Here is a 13548-nt window from a genome sequence, read left to right as displayed (position 1 = left end):
AGTAGTCCCAGCAAATTTGGAGTACTTGAAAATGGGGGTGAGCATATTTAAAAGTTGCTAAAGTGAAGTTTTAAAAAACGTGAAAAATCCAACTGCCGCAAACACCTGCTATGAAAAAAACACCTGGGGCATACTTGGGGACAACCCTAGATTGTAGTTCGCTAGTTTTTAACTTTGTACCCCCCAATTTTTTTTCCGCCCCCAAAATGAAAGTGCTTTTTTTGGGGTCCTCTGAGGTATTTTTTTTTTTATTTTTGACACAGTTTACCTTTGGGGGACTGTCTGAAGGTTGCAGGGTGGTTTCCAAAATGTTGCACCCCAAAACCCCAATTTTGCACTTTTTTTCGCCACCCATCCCTTGGTGATACTTTTCCGCAGGGTCGAATGCAATATGTTTTTCGCACCGGCGAAATGTTTTCAAATTGAATACGGTGTAAAAGTAAAACCGGCGAAAATGACGTCATCCGAGCGAAAACCCAGCAGAAACGGCGTTTTCGCTCCATATTGAATACCCCTAAATGTGAGAGGTTATGTGTGGGCTGTGAAAGGGGATGTAATTAGATATGGAAGCTATGAAGGTTATGTGGGCGGTTCTGGAATCTGATAAGCTTGCCTGAAGAGGTGAGTTTTTAGGGAACGCTTGAAGGATTGGAGACTAGAGGAAAGTCTTATTGTGCGTAGTAAGGCATTCCATAGAGTGGGTGCAACCTGAAGAAAGTCCTGTAACCGTGAGTGGGAGCAAGTAATGCGTGGGGATGAGAGATATTTTGAAATGAGTGAAGAGATGTATGTTGGTGTGGTTTGGTTAATAGCCTTATGTGTAAGCAAAAGTATTTTATATTGAATACGGTAGAGAACCGGCAGCCAATGGAGGGACTGACAGAGTGGTGCAGCAGACAATGAACGTTTGGCAAGGAAGATAAGCCTCGCAGCTGCATTCATAATGGATTGTAATGGCGATAGGCTGTTTTTGGGAATGCCAGTAAGGAGGCTATTGCAATAGTCAATGCGGGAAATAATGAGTGCATGGATTAGAGTTTTAGCAGTGTCTTGTGTGAGATATGGTCGAATTTTGGATATGTTTTTTAGATGTATGTAACATGATTTTGAGACAGATTGAATGTGGGAAACAAAGGACAGTTCAGAGTCAAGTATGACACTGCCAGATGTCTGCCTGCGAGTAAGAAGCAGTTTGCTGCCAGAATTGGCAGCGCTGCGGGGCTCCTTGTCACTCAGACACTCGGGGAAGAAAAGGCCGACTTACACAAATTAGATGGGAGCACGAAAGTTGTGTGCCGCGCCCCCCAGGTCACCCTAAGTAACCACCAAAAGTTTAACTTATTACCTCGGGTGATGTTTGGACAAGCTTCTCCTCTTCCCCACCCGGAACTTTCCTCCTCCCCCTGCTCTAGGGGAAGGGCAGCTCGGGTCTCTCCGCGGTGTCAGTGACTGTGTTACCACTTCTCCTCTCAGCTCTCTCACACCCCTTTCTCACCCATCAATTAACAGATGTTAGAAAGAAGCAGGGTTTCCATGTCTGCAGCTCCTCCCAGCCGGGAACATGGAGGGACACCTGAGACAGACCTGCAAGACACCAGTTGCTCTGGGGCACCCCTCGGTCTGTATCACTGACTGATCCTGTACACGAAGCTCATTACTATAATATGGCATGTAGGGGACTCTATATTACTATATACCACTAATATACTAATCTCCCTAAAGGGTTGACTATAACCCTGCTAAGAAGTGCATGTCAGTACTGTGGAGGGCGTCAGAGAATATGCTTGCTGTTGGTGCCTGCACTCTATGATAGATCTCTGAGTCCACCGGGTGAGAGGCCGGGGGCCCTGCCTGTTCCAGCTGTACTGGGCCCCACAATTTCTAATGGCAGCCCTAACGCCATCCAGGACTCGCTCCCTGCACAAGGTGACGGCCCTAATCCAGCTCTCGCCGCACCGCTCGGCCCTGACCCGGTTTTGCTGCTACGAGATGCGGTGGTGAAGCTTGCCACTGTCCTCGTGACATTGGCTAAGGTAAGTGGTGACAACGGATGGAGGGGCTTGCTCTCTGTGATACGTGACCTGGGAAGGGGGTGGCACAGAAAGGATGGGGGTGCTGTGCTGGGGGAGGATCAGGCTGGGAAGTTTGTAGCTTGATCTGGGGGAATGAGCACAGTTTCAATAGGTCGATTCAGCAGGGGAATAACCATGGAGATCCCTGTGGGGGGAGTGTGGATCTGCCAGCGTAGTGCCAGGAAATACCCCTACATGGGTTTGAGCTCATTCTGTGTGCCCCCAGATTTCAGCCTGGTGTTAGGTGATCCCCCTGCATAGGAAGGCATCATCCTCCTATGTGCCCCCCAAGCCATATGTAGCCAGGTCCCCTACATGGGGGAGACCTCATCCTCCATCTCTTGTGCCCCCCAGATGCCACCTGCAGCCACAACCCCTGCATGAGAGAGACCTTATCATCCACCTACTGCTTCCTGTGTGTGCCCCAGATGCTACCTGTAGCCAGGACCCCTGCATGAGGGAGACCTCATCCTCCACCTCCTGTGTGCCCCCCAGTTCCCACCTGCAGCAAGGACCCCTGCATGAGGGAGAACTCATCCTCCAGGATTCCCCCCATATGCCACCTGCAGTCAGGGCAGGAGGTGTGTGGGCAGTCAGCTGTCTCTTGCTGCTGGTGCCCACTTGCAAAGGATGAGGTGAGACACCCTGTCACACAGCCAGGTAGTGTTTCCATCCAGCCTCCCTTTGCAGTGATCAGTAAGATACATATAACAGATATGTATGGGGCATAGCCAGAATGTTGTGGGCACCATAGCAACATTCTGAAGATATCCCCTACCCCATTGCCTCTGCCCCATTGTTTCTACAGAGCTGCAGCGGTTGTTAATTTTATCTCTCATAGTAGCACCCTAGTTAATTCTATTCACATTTTAGTGCCCCCAGTTCATATTATGCCACATTGTAGTGCCACCAGTTCACCACACATCACATTGTAGTGCTGCCATTATGCTACATCATACTTGCCTACTTTTTTTTTATCTCTCTGGGAAAAGCCCGGTGAGGAGATGAAGATAGCTGCTTCAGGGGGCAGGGCTCTCATGTTGTTAGGCCCCGCCTCCACTGTGACAATATGCAGTGATTTGCATTTTTGCTAAATTTTAGCCCCACCCCTCCATATGGACTGCGATTCACGTTTTTATCTTCCCCATTCTGCCCACTTCACTAGGACGCGGGCAGGATGCGGGAGATCCCGCCACGCTTCCATGGGTGCGGGGGACTACCTGAAAAATCGGCACCTCTGAAACTTCCTGTAGAGTAGGTAAGTATGTGCTACATATTTCATCCAGGTCATATTATTACAGAATGTCCCCAGTATATGTTATGTCACATTGTAGTGCCTCTGACAATTTTATACAACACTGTAGTACCCTAGTTAATTTTATACTACACTGCAGTGCCCAAAATTGATATTATGTTACATTGTAGTGCCCCCAGTTTATATTATGCCTCAGTGCCAAATTATGTCACAGTACAGTTCCTCCAGTTCATAATATGCCACACTATAGTGCCTCCAGTGCATAGTCTACCACATTACAGTGCCTCATTTCATATTCTGGAACATTACAGTGCCCTCCAGTTCAGATTATACCCCATTACAGTGCCCCCAGAACACACACCACTCGCTGAAAATATAATTTCTCCCCAATAGACAGCCTTTATCCCATATAGAAGTCTGGTAAGGGATTATATTCCATTGACCTCTTATCTTCACCTTATTTTCCAATGGCGACACTTCAAGTGCTCCATTCCTGTTTCTGGCTTTTGAATCATAGGGGTATATTTACTAAAGTGCAGGTTTTTAGAAGTGGAGATGTTGCCCATAGCAACCAATCAGATTCTACTTATCATTTATCTAGCACCTTCCACAAGATAATAGCTAGAATATGATTGGGTGCTATGGGCAACATTTCTAAAATCCCGCACTTTAGTAAATATACCCCTTACACTGTAGCCCCATGTCAGCACGGTGTGCAGAGAAGATTACAGTTTATAGTGAGTGCAAAGACATGGGAGGAGGGAGCTGTGGCCAGCCAGCTCCTACTTCCTAATGCATAAAATTCTACTTTGAGTGGAGATCTTCTTCATTTCATCCCTTTCTGGGACAGTCCCTAATCTCGGAGTGCAGTCCCCAATCCCTAAATTCACTTCACAAAGGCTTTTATCAGGGTCGGACTGACCCGCAGGGGGTTGGGGGAAATCTTTGATACACCTTACTGCCTGGGGGCCTCCTCCATCATGGGTCTGGTTCCAGATTGTGCACTCAAATAATATCTTGTTACTCTACTAGTGGGTCAGTTACTTGGCAGAGCATGGCCATGGACTGGTGGCTTATATGGGTCCCTACTGCTACATTTCCCATGGTGGTTCCTTACAGATGCCGCAGTCCACCACTGGCTATAATCAAGGAGAAGCCTACTCTATGACAATTCCAGGCTCACTGGTTAGCTCAACTGTGTCTGTGAGGGTGAAACGGAAGGGCGGAAGATGGATTATTTCCACGTGGAGCTTTACTGAGAGACAGAGACCTCCACTTATATGAGCGCTGACAAGTCCCCTTTTCAGGCTCGCAAAGGTCCAGACCCAATTGCTTATCTGGCAATTCCGGGAACTTCGTAAACCATGACCTGGGTCTGGGGCCACCTATGCCTCTGGGCCTCATAACAATGGCACCTGCTGCACCCATTATAGCTATGCCCATGAATACATAGAAAATACACAGTAGAGTCACATTATGACCATAAGTTAATAGCCAAAGTACCCTCCTTGTGCAGCACGGGCAGCAGCTAGACGGGCTGGGAGTGACTCAAGTCTGAGAAGGTTGAGGGTGCCTTCCGCATGGATGAGTGGGCCCAGAGAATGCAATGAAAACATTCCCCAAACCATAACGCTGCCACCACCAGCTTGTGTTCTTCAAGCAATGGTTGCAGGGTGTTTGTTCTCCAATGTTTCTCTCTTGACACGCCAACGTCCATCCGTTTCAACTCAGAGAAGGCAACTCTTCACTAATCAGCGGAGGTCCAATACCGATACAGGCGTGAAAATTGCTTTTCCGCAGATGCACCCTAGTTAGCATAAGTGCAGTGACCATATATTTGCTTCAGAGCCTCAAACGCAGCAGGATTCACTTAACTGTCATTTTAGACACACGCCTGTTGTCCCCCAGGTTTATTTTGACGGGGAGCTGCTCCACAGTAGCGTGTTGGTCGGCCCTCACACACCTTCGTAGCCGAAGTTCATTTCACATCAATGGCACGTGGTGCTCCGCAGTTTCCATGTCAGTTATTCAAAAAGGTGCCATTTGATACACCTTCACCACAGCATCACGCGAACAGTTCACAAACTGCGCTGTTTCAAAAATACTGCCACCCTAGGCCCGAAAGCTAATAATCATCTCATTTTGCAACTCAGATAAATCGCCCCTTTTACCCATTACAGCAACAATTGATATGTGTGCAGACGGGCTATGGCACACCTTATATACCTGTGGTACCCTGGAATTAGAGGATCCCATTTCTGAATAATCTGTGCCAGTCATTTAAAGTCATGAAGGTCCTTTACTCTGTAAATAAATGTATTTTAGTTGAAGGAGAATGTTTTTAAACAAAGTAGTCAACGGGTTCATATGTGCCTGGACTATCCCTATAAAAGGGAAATTATGGTTCCATCCCTTCTGAATGGTCCTGTAATACTGGGGGGGCACGAGTACAGGACTCTACCAAGGAGCCTTAGATAGGGGAGAGGTACCCCTGTTATTCATCCCTGTTATTGGTTAGGGGAGTATGATAAGTCAGCACAGGGGGCCAAGAGATGTGTTAGCATGGCCTCAAGGGAGAGAGCAGGAGGATAAAAGCCCAGGATGTGAGACGACTGGCAGTTGGTCCCAGGAGCAATGGCCGAAAACTGTTCACCCCTGTTGCACTCTGGGGACCTGAGAGAGACGGACGGCAGGAATAGACAATCCGGAGACCGGAAGAAACTCTGTCTTTGTCACGACCAGGGTTTCTCGGCATGGTGGTCGACGGGTATTACCTGTGAGGTCACTGTGGTGGGGGGCGTCTGGTGGTGGTGCTGGTGTGTGGCGAGGGGCATTGGCTGTGCGTGGTTCTGCGCGGGCATGCTGTCACATTGGGCTGGTGAGGCCTGGCGCTGCTTCCGTTCCATTTGGCATGGGTGCCGCCATCTTGCCTCCGGTCATGTGATTTGCTCGCCCAATCCTGGTTTGTCACATGCTCTGTAAGTGCCTTTGCTCTAGGCAAAGACAGGGGGAAAGACACATGTTGTCTATACTGGGGCACTCTTAGGTAAAGTGTCATGAAATATAATAGATGAGATAATAACAGAATAAAAATTAACTTTTATTTATGAACCTTAAAAAAATGACGTACAACAAATATACATAAAGATCATCCAATCCAGAGGATCATCCAATCCGGATTAATAATAAATGAATAAGTGAATGACGTACACATATAACAGCTAAACATACAAATCATCCAATCCGGAAGAACATCAATCCGGATTAATAAGAGTAGATAGAAGATACCTGGTGTGAACAGAGTTTCTTAATGAAGATTGTTTTTAACAAATTATAGTCACAGAAAGACATTTGTTATGACATATATATTGACTCTGTCGCACAGCATATATCAATATACATCATATGGCGAAAATATCTATTATATGCGGCCCTCTGTTGATAAATGATATTCAATAATAGAGAAATAAATAGCACACACAAAATGAATATATAGTGCAATAAATGCAAGATACAAATATCATCCACTAAAATACAATATTTAGCACTACCAGGTTAATGTAATTTTAATCTGTAGATAGTATTAGGAAATAAATAAATAAAATGGATGATGCTGTAGATACATGCTGGGAACTCAAACTAACAGAAGAAAGTAAGGACTGGGATATAATTGCGCATACACACTTCTACTGTCCCCTGTCTAAATCAAACAGGGGATGAGAGAGTGTGTGATACGTTAGTCCCAGGTGAAGAGAAAGGCAATGCTTCTGCATTCTGGGATATCCAATATATCTCTCCTCTGGTACAGATTGTATTGCAGAGGAGATGAAAAGAGGGGACCCAGATGAGAGAGCTTGATGGAGGAATACAAAAGGGTGTAGGATTGAGTGTGCTCAGGAAATATCTACTAAGATTATGTGTAATAAAACATGAGCAGGAGTCAAGGCTCCTATTAATAAATAAGAGATACACAGATGTATGGAAAAATTATTATTAAATGTTTGATGTCAAGGGTGTAAAAAGTAAGGAAGAAAAAAGTAAGTCCTGTGATCCACAGAAACCAGAAAATCCCCTCTAATCTACCCCATCTAAATCAAACTGGGGATGCAGGAGGAGTGACCGCATGGTTCACAGGGGAAAGAAAAAGTGACGCTGGTGGAAACTGAGATGTCAGCTGTGTCTCAGCCCTGTTGCCAAACGACATTGCAGGGAGAGTCACCCGCTGATGTACTCAGTACAGGAGCGCGGTAGAGGGAAAGTGCAGTACCTGAGATCCAAGGAGGCAGCATGCATTGGACGTGTGTGGAGGGCAGAAAGCTGGCTACTGGAGTAGCAGAGAGAGGACGCGCGGTCGCCGCTGGGCTTGGTCACCTGATCCATGGATATCCCAGAAAGCAGCAGCATTTGCCTTTCTCCTAACCGGAGACTAACGCATCACACACTCTCTCATCCCCTGTTTGATTTAGACAGGGGACAGTAGAAGTGTGTGTGCGCAATTATTTCCCAGTCCTTACTTTCTTCTGTTAGTTTGAGTTCCCAGCATGTATCTACAGCATCATAAATTTTATTTATTTATTTCCTAATACTATCTACAGATTAAAATTACATTAACTTGGTAGTGCTAAATATTGTATTTTAGTGGATGATATTTGTATTTTGCATTTATTGCACTATATATTCATTTTGTGTGTGCTTGCGAGTGTTCAGCGTTGGAGCGGGTCTGAATCAGGCCCTCTGTTCACACCAGGTATCATCTATCTACTCTTATTAATCCGGATTGGATGTTCTTCCGGATTGAATGATTTGTATGTTTAGCTGTTATATGTGTAGGTCATTCACTTATTCAATTCCTATTAATCCAGATTGGATGATCTTTATGTATATTTGTTGTACGGTACATAATTTTTTGTAAGGTTCATAAATAAAAGTTAATTTTTATTCTGTTATTATCTCATCTTTTATATTTCATTACACTTTACCAGTATAGATGAAAATTGTCTTTCCCCCTGTCTTTGCCTAGAACAAAGGCACTTATTTTGCATGTGTACAGCACAAAGTCTATGGGTGCACCACCAACTCTAAGTTATCCAGGGTTCTCCAAAGTGATATATCAGTATGTTAGTTTTTTCCAATGTTTTGATTATTCTCTAGCTATCTTATATAGCTACAAATCTAGATTTCTTTACTTGTGTGGACTCATCTATGACTGAGAGAGAAAGAGAGAGAGAAAGAGAGAAAGAGAGAAAGAGAGAAAGAGAGAAAGAGAGAGAGAGAGAGAGAGAGAGAGAGAGACTCATCACCTGTTGCCTGTGAAACGCTACCTGCCTGCTCCAACCCTGCTGGACTACCCTGCATCCTCCATTACCTTACCCTTGCCTGAGTAACTGAGTCCTGCTGTTCACCTTGCCGACACTGCTGGATATTTCTTCCTCTGTCTACATTCTTCATTAACCAGTCACTACCTGGACATTTTCCATTGCCTGTCACTAACTGGACTTTTTCCTATTTGCCTCACTACAGCTCCCAAGTGCACTTTATTGCTATACCCAGACTTTATGTTTTACCACATTCATGTCTGTTAAGCCACTCATTAAAAACTCCACATTTACTTTTAAACCTGCTTCAGAGTCTGCTCGTATTACCACCCTGGGTCCACAACAAACCAGAACCTCACAGTCTTCGGTCTGAAGATATTGCGGTGGTTGGAGGGAGCCGACAGCAGGAAGCGGAAGCCTGTTGGTGAAGGTGAGGCTGAGGCGGAGTTTGGGAGAACAGCGTCTAGTCAGAGTCGAGGCTGTCAGAGACCTTCTGGAGGTTGTGTCCGGCACAGCGGAGGCAGAGGAGTTGAATTCAGTCCAGGGGGTAAGAGACTTGCCACACACACCCATCCGTAATTAACCATTAACAGCTACCGGCACTTAGTCATCCACAACAGCCCGACCAGAGCCGTGCACAGCAATAACCTTCTCCGTCAATAGTACAGGGAGCCACCCTTAATTACCAATTAACTACAGCGAAAAGCAATCTAACAACATACTGTCCCACAGAACCTCAGACATATTAATAAACAAGGTGGCAGGAGAGTCAGCGTAAGAAACTACAGGACTTGTCCAGATTAAACCAAATAAACGCAGAATTATTATCAGTCTCAGGGGAAAGCCTCAGCTGTTGTTACCATTGTAGCAGAAAAGAGCCAGTTAATAAGCTGCTCCAGTGGCTTGATATTTAGCAACAAACTTGCAACATACGTAGCAATATAAAACGCCTGTGATTGTTTCCACACTCTTGAAATAGTAACCTACAGTAGTGGCAGAGACTGTTAACCAGGATTTATAAAGAGAAACAATTGCAATAGGAATAAACTCAGTTTATGCAGTTAAACACAGTGGAAATATACCTACTGAGGACAGTTTAAAGTCAGTGTTATCAACTAATAACCTGGGCAACGTGTGTACACTTATTGAGACTTAGCACTACAGGTATTCATGAACTACTAGTTTTCTGGCCAGAAAAGCACTTAATTCTAAAGCTGCATACACACATTACGATTTTGTAACCAACGATTTTATGAACGATTTACTGTCAGATTATCTGTCAGATTTTTTAAAGTGTAATGAACGATTTTTTTGAACTACAAACGATTTTTGCATATTCCCTTAATGAAAATTGTTGAATTGACAAGTCTGACTGAACTACAAACTACAAACGTGAACGCGCATGAACGATAATCGTTCATCGTTTGACTCAGAAAGTGAACAATTTTTTCAAACGATTATCATTTAACGATAATCGTTCAAAAAATCGTTGTGTGTGTATGCAGCTTTAGTTAGTAAGATAGGATGCTTAGTTAGCCATAGTTACACTCTGATGTTGTAAATTGGAGAACACTGGTGATACTGGTTTTATGTATGGTGATAAATTGTTGTTTAAATGTGCTAAATGTATTAACCTTTTGAGACCTATAGGAACAGAAAGAGAGCGAGATCCATCGGTAGAAGGGAGGCTGTGTTCCAGCATAATAAAAATTGCTCTTTGCTTCAAGAAATGTTATTGTGATATTTTGACAGTAGCAAAGGTTACTATTATTACTTTTGAAAGTTTGAATTAATACTGTATGTTTTCTTTGCTGTAATAAATTACTTAATACGACCCTGCAAATCCAGTGTGCTTACCTCTCTGCGAAGAAGAAAGGAACCAGGGATCCAACACCTACTCTAAGGTCACCAGGTTTGGGGTGTTACATACCCACCGAGCCAGCGCATGGCATGAGCGGTACTTCATAGGCTATGCGCTGCCAACATCAAATGTAGGTGGTGGTCATAATAATGTGACTCAACTGTGTATAATCACATGTTTTAGGCAAGAACTTGACATACTTGTGACTAAAGTGATAGAAAAATGAATAGAAAGTAGTCACCAGCTTTGGCCAAAGAGAAAACTATGGCTCAAAATAGCAAAGGGGTTCCCAAACTCCGCTATTACAGTCCACAATTTAGGGATATCCATGCTCGATCACAGGTGACTTAATTAGTACCTCAGTCAATTTGATTTAACAATCTGGGCTCAGACATTAATATCCTTACAACCTGGACTGTAAAGATGTTTGGGAATCCTCTGAAATAACAGGATCACTTATAAAGCAAACAGTGATTGAAGTGTAAAAAAATGAATACATTTAAAAATAAAAAGACACTCACCAATAATAAGAAAGACCCGGTAGTGTAATTGAATGGTGCACTTTGTGTTACCAGTTTATGGGCTTGATCAGAGGTGGAAGCCATCAAGGCCACGTCTGCATCTTTTGGCAGCAGCGCTTCTGCAACTTTATGCAAATGCCTCTACAAATCTCTTCTCTGGTGTACATCTGTACATATGAATGACTTAAACGCCCCACTATGAGCATCTGGTGCATCTTTAGACGCCACCATCGGTCACCTCATTGAAACTTGCACCAGATCTATGGCAGATGCAAATTCAGTCTGTGCATGGCCCGCAGAGTGAACGACTGCGCATCTGTGTATGCAAACACTCCAGTGACATCGATATTTTAACCATGTCACATGTCGACATAACGCTCACATTGACGTAATAAATGCTGACATTCGGAATGTCCACATTTGATACCACACAAATATTGCATACCTTTTCTTCTTGTTACTGCCAATTTACAGACCAAATGCTATGGTCATTTTTGTTACTGTTAAACACTTTTACAATACACCAGTAATTTCTGGAAAGTGCTTAAGGTGCGTACACACGGTATGATATCTATGAACGATAATTATATCATTCAACGATAAATCGTTTATATCATTCACTTTTATGCAAACGACCAACAATGCGCATTCCCGCATGGATGATAACAATATCTATGGTCGTCCATACATCCAGGCCAACTTGGACGATGTGGCAGGATGACTTCACTGAAATATATCTATCATAGATATCTTTCAGTGTGTACATCCAATATAGTTTGTCCTGCACTACAGAAAAGATAAAGGGAAATCATTCAGCGATATCGTTGGTTGTGCAGATCGTACGTGCATATGCAGCTTTAGAAAGATCTATTAATTAGAATGTTGAAACTGGTAAACCCTACACAGCTTAATGTATGATCATGGTACTATTGATACCCCTTACTCGCTATACCCAATTGTCGCTCTTATGTGACAAAGTCGCTTAAGAAGTAATTCCTTTCCAATCCAATTCTGGTTCCAAAGCACAGAAAAAGTTATATTATTCAAGGAAAAGTATAAAGCGCTGTGATCTAAACAATTAGCGCAAAGAGCAAGTGAATACAAGGTACAGCCAATACATACGCTAGCGCTCTGGATTCCAGTTCTCAGTCATCAATCCTGAAGCCTGTGGTCATCTAAAAAGGGAAATGACTTCCCTATGGTTTCTAGAGCACTAGCCTATATACCTTACAGGTCACAGCTCTAACAAAGAAACTAGTTGACAGATTTCCATTGGTTCTTGTTCCTGGACATTCTGGCATGATGCAGGTCATAAGTCAGTTCATACAGTGTCACTAGGGGTATGTCCCAGTTCCTCAAAAGTTTCTTTGTGTGGTTTTCCCACCGAATAACTGGTTTAAACTAGCCAAAGACACTACATACAGAGGTATACATTCTAATCACTAATTCCCTATACTTCATAACTTGCGGACGCATGATGCGATCTCCTTGCCGATAGAACCGGAGATCTGCGAATAAACAGGGATTTAGAATGGTACCAAACATGACTTTTCTACTAGTTTCTGTACCTTAAATATCATATACATTACATTTCACAACATAAACATTTGCTAATAAAACCACTAATATCAAGCTTAATGTGAGGAAACCTTTTTCTAAGTGCTTGTATGCGTGAGTGTGAGAATATTGTGTACTTTCGCTAGTATGTGTTGTGTGTCTAGTGCTTATCTGTAGGTTTTAATGTACAGCGCAAATGTGCGTTGTGCATCTTGTATATTTTATATGTATTATCTAATGTGCGTATAGGTTTTGTTTGGACTTTCAACAATATGCAGTAGCAAAACAGACTCACAACGCTAATAACCAAGTATAGTGTCGTGCACAATGGTATCGTGCTGATGACGCAAAATGGCGTTGTTAGAGGCGACGCAAAATGGCGTAGCCAGATATTAATTTTACATTTTTGGTCTCAGCCAATCATCCGACTTCGACAGTACTTACAGGGCCGGCGCTACCACTAGGCAAACTTAGGCATTTGCCTAAGAGCGCCGGCCACTGCAGGGCGGTAGTGTGGACGGCACATAAGTGCAGTCCGCACTACACTACTAGCAACAAACACACAGCCGCCGGCGCCGGCAGCTGTGTGTTTGTTTTAACAGCCGATGAGAGTCAGATAGACTCTCATCGGCTGCTGCGCCCACTGCTGGAGCCGGTCTTCCGGCTCCCGCAGTGGCTGATGGGAGAGATGTTATGACATCTCTCCGATCATGCAGAGCGGGCCGCCCCGGGAGGACGCTGGACAGAGGAGCATGCCGGAGCGGGGATTAAGGTAAGTGGAGGTTTTTTTTCTTTCATGTGTGTGTCTGGTGGGGGGAACGGACGGACTACTGCTGGAGTACTACTAGGGGCACTGATGGGGGTACTACTAGGGGCACTGATGGGGGCACTAATGGGGGTACTATTAGGGGCACTAATGGGGGTACTATTAGGGGCACTGATGGGAGTACTACTAGGGGCACTGATG

The sequence above is a fragment of the Taudactylus pleione genome, unplaced genomic scaffold (genome assembly GCF_031769625.1).
Source record: "Taudactylus pleione unplaced genomic scaffold, aTauple2 ptg000012l, whole genome shotgun sequence".
Taxonomy (NCBI): Eukaryota; Metazoa; Chordata; class Amphibia; order Anura; family Myobatrachidae; genus Taudactylus; species Taudactylus pleione.
This window is presented reverse-complemented; position numbering follows the sequence as displayed.